At 41.9% G+C, this 9,118-nt stretch overlaps 1 pseudogene; it reads right to left on the minus strand.

Annotated features, from left to right (window-relative positions):
• Positions 1–7,549: 7,549 nt before the first annotated feature.
• Positions 7,550–8,483, minus strand: LOC122794975 (annotated as a pseudogene).
• Positions 8,484–9,118: the final 635 nt, after the last annotated feature.

A 9,118-nucleotide genomic window follows, 5' to 3' on the forward strand; every position in this document is an offset into this window, starting at 1 on the left:
TCCAGTTGCCTATCCACCGGGTGACATACAGGTTTGTACCTAACCTCTTGAGTTTGTCAGCAATGCCTGAGTGGGGTATTATGTCAAATGCCTTGGCCAGGTCATTAACATGCTTGTATAGGGTTTCTGTGAGCAGTTCTACATAGGTAGCAGTGTTCTCTGGGTTTATGAGGACTTAAAAGTTTGCCAGGTTATCACTTAATAGCAAGAAGTTAGCTTTAGAGTAGTTCTTGAATATTCCAGGGTTAGCTGGGGGGTACAGGTTTTATTTTTACTTCAAAGAAGACCATTTTGTGGTGTAACCTTACCAGGGAAGACACTACACTAGGGGGTGTGCAACACTTTCACATATTAGTGAGGACCAGATCTAGTATGTTTTCACCCCTGATTGGTGTATTGACAGTCTGGTCCAAGGAGTTTGTGTTTCAAAATCCAGGAATCTCTGTGCCTGTATGATTGGTGTCATATAGGATTCCTAGTTAATAGTGGGGTAATTAAAGTTGACTATGAGTATGGTATTGGGTTGGATGATCAGTGTTTCCAGTAAGTTTAAATACATAGTATGGGTTTCCAGGGTCATAGAGGGGGGGACCTATAGCTTGCAAGGAAGTGGTACTGGATTTTGCCTATGGTGATTTGAGCATGAAGTAGCTCAAGTCCATTGTCCTGTTTGAACAGCCTTGAGGTATATTTATTTTTTATGTAAATTGAGACACCTCCACCTTTAGTCCCTGCCTGTGTAGTAGTTGATATAAATCTGTGGAAGGCATTATAACCTTGCACTTTCATTGTACTCTTCGTAGCTTTAAGCCGTGTCTCAGTGACCGCACAGATGTCAGCATTCTCTAGGGTGAAGAGAGCTTCTAGGGAGAGGAGTTTTTTTGTTTAGACTCCTACCATTGAGCAGTAATACCTTTAGATTTTCTGGGTTTTAATTTGCTTTTTTGGAAGTAATTTCAGTGCCTAAAAAAGGCACTAATCTATACGGAAAGGCAATGTTTTAGCTAATATTCAAAAGCCTGGGGACAGAGGTGCAGATCATTCCTGGCAAAGCAGAGTGCTGTGCTGACCATCTCCTTCCATGCTGACAAATATTGCACCCCCTTAGAATGACACCAGGAACTAAGCCAATTATTAAAGTCATTCAACTTTTGTTTGTATTGTGGCATCATCCTTGTAGAAGGTAAAATGCTGCTCAATGCTAGGCTCATATCAGTCTGGGACAAATATTCTGAGAGCTCCATGATGTCTCTCTACATATAGTCTAGGGAGGTACATTTCAGGCCATTTACACCAACAGGACAATGACTGAGTCATACTGATACTTTGTGGCCCAATGACCTCTGTGTGTGCATAATGCTGTGGATCCTATCCCCTGATAAGCAACTGACTGTGACTTTCTCCTTACTCAGCCTGATGAGAGGGATGTCAGTGTGTCTAATGATGGAGTCTCCAATGACTAGAATGTTGGATTGTGTAGTGGCTTGCTTTATGGGCTTAGAATTAGAGGCTCCATGAGATGTGGCTCTATGCGTTGATGTGGGTGTTTTAAAATAATGCATTCTGGGATGCTGAGGGTATTTGTTATCTGTACTTTGCATGGGATGCCTTTGGAGTTTAGAAAGGTTACATTTAAGTGGCACAGCATATGTGGGTCTATATGTCTGCTTTGAAATGTGTGTGATGGGTGCAGCTTGTGTAATACTGAGAACCTTATTGACATTAGGAGTACTTTTATGTGAAAGCTTTGCCTCCAGTGACATTGTGTAAATACATCTCTCACATACCATACCAGTTTGTTTGAGAATTAAGTGGTTGTCAGTAAACATGTGGCAATTTCTACATTGCCTCAGGATGCTCGTGTCCACAAAGCTGGTAATGGAGATAGTGGGATAGTTCATGTCCATGGCAACATACCCCTTTTTTATTGATTAGACAGTTGGAATGAGAATATAAAGCAATGTCAGGAGTATCCAGTTGGCAACACTGGGGACACTACTTGTCACTGCAAACTAGTTGTCCTGTGTGCAACTAGGCACTGATGAAATTTCAGTTGTGCTTTTACAGGAAAAATGTCACTGAAGGTGTCTGTGTCTATACAGGGAACTGCTAAACACCCGAGGGAAAACTAATAAGTAGACCCTGAAAATTTAAGGATGAAGTATTTAAGCAGATAGTCTAATGATAGAAAGAAAACAAGTAGTATGAAAACAAAGAATTAGCTTGTCAAGAATGGTGAAAACTGGGGAGTCGCATGAATGTTTACTGTATGGATACTGTATTGCTGGTCTCACTGCAGCTTCATGTTGCTGGGCTACAATGCTCCTTTGCTTCTTGTCTCACCAGAAGCAAAACATTAACACCAATCCCAAGATGAGAGACAGGCCACAACCTGTTTGGTGAGCCACAGTCTTGTCCTAGATGAAGCAAGGATCAGTAGGCTTGTTGTAGCTTTTTCCTGGTAGATGCCTTGAATAGCAACCAGTGTAATCAGGAATGTCAAGCACATATATTCACTGTCTAACCAGAAACAGTCAGGAATCAATGTACTCTGCTCCTTCTCTCATCAGGAGTAGAATATAAGCACAAATTCCAAGCTGTCACCTATGAAGCAGTTATTAGGCTTTCCGGTTATCAGAAGCCTCCAGGAAATAATGTCCATGTACTCCTTCTCTCACCAGGAGTAAACAGAAGCACTAATTCCAAGATCACTACTGACAGACAGAATGTGGGGTGTCCAATAATTGGTGATCTTGCAATAGATGTTGCAGATTTTAAAGGTAAAATTGAAAAAAATGGGTTAACATCCTAAGCACTGCACTGTGCACTAAGCGGTTAGATATGAAATAGGGGTAACTTAAGCTTTAGCTGTCTATGTGGAGAGCCACTAATTTTAAAAGTGCAAGATAGCTTGAAAAGGGGTGGGCACTTTGTATTCTGGTTGTATGGAATACAGTGGGATGGCCAATAAATTTAAACAGTTGAAGGGGAGTGATTTCACAAAATGATAATTTTGTGCTTACAACAGCCAATGAGAGTGGAGAGGGAAAAGATATGTGGTCAAATTAACATAAAGGACAAGCAACTAGAAATTCATTTGAGTTTAAGAACACAACAGCACCAGGGTGAGGGAGTGGGAAACTTTTCTGCGCCACTCACAAGAAACACAGCCGTGGTCTCTTTCCTAGTTTTATTAAGCAATTAAAAGCAGAATACAAGTAAAACACAGTGTAATGAAAACAAATCACAATATACAAAATAGAAGACGGCAATAAAGTAATACAAAATACAAGAAAGCAAAAGCAAACTAACCTCTCCATCACAGCAGGTTGTGGCAAAGTCTGGATGAGCTTCTCCAGTGAGTATCTATACCACGTACAAGCAGTTTGTGTGTTTCCCACATCTGGCATATGTGACCTATATCGGCATTTTGTACAGAGAGGGTGATGTTCCTTGGGGTCATTTAGTTGATAAGTGCACACTTTCCCAACCACAGAGGCTAGAAAGGTTCATTGCTAAGGTTTACACTTAACTGTGTTTGCTGTTATGTTCTGCTGATATAAAGCTAACCGTTGGAGCCATATTTGATGACCACATCCCCCCAGACCATGGTGGAGATGGCATACTACACTACATGTTCACAGATGCAGAACTTCTTCAAACCTGTGTTTGGGATGCTGAAGGTCAATTTCTGCTGCCTTGAGGTATCTGGTGGCATGCTGAGTACACACCAGAGACTTATAGCTAGAAATCTGTGCCCTGTGCCATGATGAGTAACGCATTGCTACAGAAACAGTAACAGCCAGGAGAGCTCATAGCACTGACTGATGAACCTGTACCAGCAGCAGAGGAGGTATAATGTGAGTGGTCATCCAAGAGACCAGCTGCAGAGGACTATTATGCAAGGCAGAGATCGATGCAATATGTCATGGTACTGACAATGGGGCAGCATCTGGTCCACAACTGACTAAGCAGTGCATCAGCCATAACTATACCTACATAAGTCAGACAAGTTGGCAGAGCACAGTCGTCATAATTTACACAGGTGTGGGGCACATTATTGGGAACAGTAATGCTTGCATAGGTGGAAAGGTCATGGGTGCTGCCTGAGGTAAATACATACAATGCTAAGGTTGTGGGGTGTTAGAGATCACATCCTCCAGTGATGGGATGGAGCTTACAGGGATGGAATGCTGGCTGGATGTACCATGTGGATGTGTAGCATCAGATCTGGAGCAGATGGTCTAGAGGATGGTCAAGCACATGGGGTGCATGTGTGAGAATGCTGGCATTCACTATACTATGTCTAGGCAAGGGCAGATGTAATCCATGGTACAGATACACAGGAGTGGGCTGATGTTGAACTGCAAGACCACATGCATGTTACCCATTGGGATAACTTTCTGACTTATATAGGTATAGTCCTGGCACCACTCCTTTTTGGTATCTACTTCACTAAAGTCAAGGCCAATTTGCAGAGGATTGCAAGTTAGAAGCAGTCAGAGAATCCCCCACCAACACTAATGTTCTCCAGGAAGCACTGATACAGGCAAATAACTTGTGTCAGAGCCATGGATTAAAACTAAATGCCAAGAAATGCATAATAGTATTAATGGATCTGTTGATAAGGACAGCTATAGGATAGGCTGTAAAGTCAGCAGGTTGATGGAGCTATTCAGAGGGGAGTTATCATATTGACAACATACCCCTAAGCGTCAGCCCAGTAGTCAGGGACTTGGAGACACATGTAGACAGCAATCTCACCTTTGACTATGACATGTCTAAAGTAGTGCGGAAATTCTATGTTGTGCAACTTATAAACAGAGGCATAGCATCTAGTTCCAAGGAGTTCATTGTTCCACTTTATTTTGCATTCATCAGACCTATCACTGAGTACAATGCTCTCTTTGGTATGTCCCTAACCAGGCATATCCAACAATTGGAACATCCACAGAGGTTCCTCACTAAAATAATTCACGGTGTAAGTAACATGTCTTATACAGACTGCCTCAGCCTCAACCTCAAAGTCATATCCCTACATTCTGTCTCCTATAGGCTACTGAGGGGAGATCTATGCCTGGCATACAAGGCATTGACAGACTCCACCCTTATGGATCTACTGCTTATCCACAAAACAGGCAGCACCAGATTTACCCATTCTAAAGACTTAAACCTTGCCTGTGGTATAAATAGGACTTGCTGGAGAGACATGTATGTATCCCAGAGACTACCCCTGCTCTAGAACAGGCTCCCCACCTATATGAAGAAGAGATCCTCCCTAACTCAATTCAAGTGTAACTTGGACAATTAGGTTCATAGGCTCATAGGTGATTACTAGGCTAATGACCACAAGGGCCTTTTTATGCCTAGCTATGGATCCCAAATCTCAATTCATTCCTATTTTGGCATCTATGTCTCTAATGGACACAGGCAGCCTGTAAGTGGATTATCTACCAGGCTTCTGCTTGCAAGCCTTTCATCTCCAAAGCCCCTGTTTACACTTATCAAGGATACCAGAACTTGTCAGAGATTTGGAATGCATGGCTAAGCTTAAAAAGGCCCCAGTTGTCAGTAGCCTAGTATATACCTATGAACCTATATGCTGACACTGGAGCCGACAAGGTCCACTATCATCCAAGTAGGCATCTATAACCAGAGGTAGAGTCCATAATGGAGCAAGATGAACTTCAGCTGTATACAACTGAGCATCCATGACCAGGGTAGATGTCACAGCAAAGCTAGATCAGCCACTTCCATGTGAGGGTCCACAACCAGGTGTGGAGTTAGCCCTGGACAGTGTGGATAGTGAAGCTGTTTTGTGAATACTGTATGCCATTCTTGTTAACCTACTGTGCATACTGGCACTGTGCAAACATCTAGTATAACCATAGTGGCTAATTTCCCCCCAAATCTGCAATTTGTCCTACCTGTTCCCTGTGCTCTATCAGTGTGTTCCTCCAGCGTGTCAGACCCCATTGTTACCATACAGTCACACATACACAGACACATGCCCTGCACAAGTGTGTGATAGTGTCTGTCATACCTATGCCCCCTTGAGCAATGGCTGCAGTCCTGAAGTCCATTACCATGTATCTGTCTACTGTGAGTTTTTCTTTATGCAGTACACTTTATGTTGCTTGCTGTAATGTGGACTTCCACAATATTGTGACCATTTTTTTTTGCCATGCTACATTTGGGTGCTTAGTGCAGCTGTTATACAAATGAGGTGATTCAGAGTGCTCATCTTTGAATTGCATCAATAATGCAATCTGTTATCACCCCTATTCCATGCTACAGGGCACAGTCTGGCTTGTGTTTGGGCATTGAGGTCACATATGTTGTGCACACCTAGAGAGCACAACCATGGTACTCAAGATTTATTGCATGCTAATGACTATGGTCATCACACTTATCAGCTGATGATTGTGGCTGTGTTGTGTCATGGAGTTAATGTTGCATGTGTAGCGCACCCGCAGGTGTAGCTGAAGTAAATATGGGTTCCTTCCTACCTGACTCTGGTGACACCCCTATAGGCCCAACACACCAAGGTGGCAAGAATGACAGATTTTATTCTAGCTGACACATCTAGTTTAAAAAAGCAATAGCACAACCACAAACAAATTATTTCAACAGTACACCAGTTAGCAATAAGGCAAGGTGAGATATGCATGTAATGAAACATACATTCACCCTCTTCCCCAGAACTCAACAGAAAAAGGGCTAGACATTCAAACATCACAAAGAAGGCAATATCAATGAGCAGTAAAGCTTTATAATGCAACAATACAAACATGGGAAAATGCAATGTCATTAAGCAATAACAGAGTTATAATACAACAATACAGATATGAGAAAATGCAGTGTCATCGAGCAGCAAAATTCTTGAAGGCAGCAGTCCTAACACGAGCAAAATGCAGTGTCATTGAACAATGAAGATTTATAATGCAACAATACAAATATGAGAAAATGCAATGTCATTGAGCAATACTAACACCCTCAACCCTCTTGATAAATTCTAAACAGACCAACTATGAAACACTCTATTATACCCTGTTCACTGGCCAGTGACTACTTACAGTCTTGCTGCCGGCATGATGGGGCCCAAGTTGGAGCTCATATGGATCCCAGTTATTTGTAATCCACAAAGCATTTAGGGGGGAAATCCACAGTCTTATAAAAATATAAAATGATGGCCAGAGCCTCTCACCACTCTGTCAGGAATATCCTAGTGACCAGGCCCCGTGCTTCCTCTGATGAGAAAAGCAGAAAATCACCTGCCAGAACTCTGGTAATCATCTATGGCTTCTCTGTACTAGGCCCAGAGGAACTCCTTTTCTTGCTGAAGCATATACAGACGTGGAACTGCTGGTTTCAGACTTCTCTCCTGATACTACAAAATACCATCATCCAGGATTTCAGCAAAAGACAGACACAATCTGCTACTTCACTTCCCTGTCCCAAAGCACTAGAAAGAAAACTCAGTCATGCTGCAAGGCCCTTTTTCCCTTCAGCTTCCTGTTTCAGTCTTCCCTCCTTCAGCTAGTATATCTCAGTCCCCCCTTTCACTTTCAAAATTGTCTTTTAGTTTTTTATCAATGCTAATTCTGTGGACCAAGTTGGACTGTTCATTGTCATATGGTGACAAAATTACATACATAACAACACTCTTCAAGGCCTGATGCCACTTAGCACTATCTGCCTGGATACATGGTGTATCATAGATTGTTCTGTAGTGTTTGCAGATTGAGAGGTAAGAGCCTTCATGCTGATCTACTTGTATCATCAAATTGTAGTATTTCAACTTCAGTTCCTCTGTTTTCTTCCTGAAAAAAACTTGGTGTTGATCTTTTTATTGATGATTTGAGTTTGAATATAATCTTTCACTGCTAGGCATAACCGCATCTGTTCCAAAATAAACTCTACTTATTCTTTCTTCTCCATTGAGCCATATGTTTCAACCTGAAGTTCCTGAAGGATCCTTGCAGCTTCTTTAACCTCTCCACTCTGCTTCTTTATTTTTGCTAAAGTATTTGTTAATTGAGCACGTTCTATTTCAACATAAATATTTTCCTCTGTAACCGTGCATAATGTGTCAATTAACCTCAGTTTGACTGGCAGCTCAGAAACTTCTTCAACATAGGTGCAACACTGTTGAATCATCTTAGCAACAGCCTGTTTCAGCTGCCTTCTCCTCTTTGACAAGAATATGATGTTTTCATTAAGAAAATCCCAGCCTTTTGCTTCATAGCACATTTTTACTACAGCAACCAAGATGCGAGAAGTAGATGGCATGTCAGAAGCAGTCCGTATTTGCTTCTCTAAAGACAGGAGGGTCTCAATAGCTTCTTGTAGTCGTCCATCTTGAGCCAGCTTTTCACACTCAGGAAGTCGCTGGTCAACAGTGGAACTATAGTCCAATACCATCTTCACGATCCTGCCATCAGCTTGTTCAGTCCCTTCAGTCATTGTTTTTGTAATACAAGCTAAATGTATTAATTAAAAAAAAGGCAAACTCCACTACACCCTTGTGAATGAACGAAGCAGGAAACCAACAAACTCTACAGTCTATTACTTCTACAATGAAATACAGTGGAAGCTACACTCTCCCCCCACTTGTAAATCTTGGGTCCCCCCAGAACTGAACAATATTTTTGCATTCAAAGGGTACATTCCACCAAGGGTAATCAGCCTTATGCTTAACTTGGGATGGGGTGTCACCACTGGAGTAGGAGGCATAGGGTTATGGGCACAGACTCTCCGATGAGCTGTGGTCACAAGTTCCTGTGTACTATGCTCCAAACTGTTATATGTAAGTCTCTGTGGGGGTCGAATCAGTCTCTGCAGTTTTGGTTCGGAAGAGACAGCTAAGGAATTTTGCTCAGAAAGTTTGTCATTCACATCACATTCAATGCCCAGTTCTTCAGTAGGTATATTGTCTACTTCTAAGATCTCCTCTTGCATAACTTCACTTTCATTTTCCATAATGGTATGACTGTCTTCAGCATTATTTTCTGAAATTTGCATAGCAGGGCCTCCATCAGTATCAGGTTCTGTAAGAGGCACAGAAACATTACTTAGACTATTGTTAGGTCTGGGCTGCTCAAAATGACAAGGAATG

This window comes from Protopterus annectens, chromosome 2.part1 (genome assembly GCF_019279795.1).
Source record: "Protopterus annectens isolate FY-2018-M chromosome 2.part1, PAN1.0, whole genome shotgun sequence".
Lineage (NCBI taxonomy): Eukaryota > Metazoa > Chordata > Ceratodontiformes > Protopteridae > Protopterus > Protopterus annectens.